We start from the raw sequence: 1,153 nt of genomic DNA on the forward strand, positions 1-1,153 counted from the left end.
TACAAATCATGCAATTTTGCTTTTGCGGCTTATATTAAGGTGCGGCTAATAGTCTGAAAATTACGGTAAAAAAGCCTCAGTAAAAGTGGGGACCATTAAAAAGAAAAAAAAAACTACAGCAGTAATGCCTCACTTTCTAAAAAGAGTGAGATCATACATAAACAAAGGCTCCATTATATTTATATCTTTTTTTTAAGGACAAAAATAATTAATACAGACATTAATTGATTCACTTATCAATGGGTCTGTATGTAGGTAATGTCATTGCACCAATAGCGTCTTGCATACTTAATGCATACTCATAATTTATAAGACGTCTAAACTTGTACAATGCCTAAACTGCTAATCAACAAACGGAAAGGTCCTAATGGAGGATGATGTGGATGTGAAAATTAGAGTAAATTATTCTTTGGTGAAAATTCCCAAATTAAATACACATATTTGCATAGAAAGCTTTTCATTCTTGCTTTAAAGAATTAAATAAAAACATTAAATGTAACCACAGCTTCTGCAGATGGCACTGTGGCTTAGTTGGTCAAAGTGTCTGTCTCGTAAACAGGAGAACCTGGGTTCAAATCCCAGCAGTGCCTTTTAACTTTTAACACTTTACTGGTCATGATGTCCAGTCTTCTTGTAAATCATCTTTAGAGTGTGGGAGTGGCTGCCTAGTGGTTAGGGCATAAGGCTTTGAATCCTGAGGTTGTGAGTTTGAGCCCCCACTGCCACTCTGAGTCCCTGGGCAAGACCCTTAACCCCACACTGCTCCCCTGTGCTGCACAATGGCAGCCCACTGTGCCCCAAGGGGATTGGTTAAATGCAGAGAAGTAATTTCCCTCTGGGATTATTAAAGTATATTAAAAAAAAAAGTACAAATACATCATCTGTAGCCTCAAGAGGTTGAAAGGTTACACATGTTTTTGATGGGGAAAAAAAAATCCAGACAGACCCCGACTCTTTTAGAGTGATGCAGATGAGTTTGACACTGGTAGTTTGAGGGTGCCGTTGGCTATCACTTTACTTGGATTTAGTTTTACATATATATATACATATATATATATATATATATATATATGTATATAAAACTGTAACTGGAGCGTGTAACAAAAGTAATTTCCTTCTGGGGTTAATTAAGTATTTCTGATTCTGATTTATT

The 1,153-nt window shown here is 36.2% G+C and overlaps 1 non-coding gene across 1 annotated transcript; it reads left to right on the top strand.

Annotated features, from left to right (window-relative positions):
* The first annotated feature begins 516 nt into the window (after positions 1-516).
* Positions 517-590, top strand: trnat-cgu. Its single transcript has one exon. It is a non-coding gene; the product is annotated as a tRNA-Thr (tRNA).
* The last annotated feature ends 563 nt before the right edge of the window (positions 591-1,153 follow it).

Source organism: Cyprinodon variegatus, unplaced genomic scaffold (genome assembly GCF_000732505.1).
Source record: "Cyprinodon variegatus isolate N-32 unplaced genomic scaffold, C_variegatus-1.0 Scaffold4343, whole genome shotgun sequence".
NCBI lineage: Eukaryota > Metazoa > Chordata > Actinopteri > Cyprinodontiformes > Cyprinodontidae > Cyprinodon > Cyprinodon variegatus.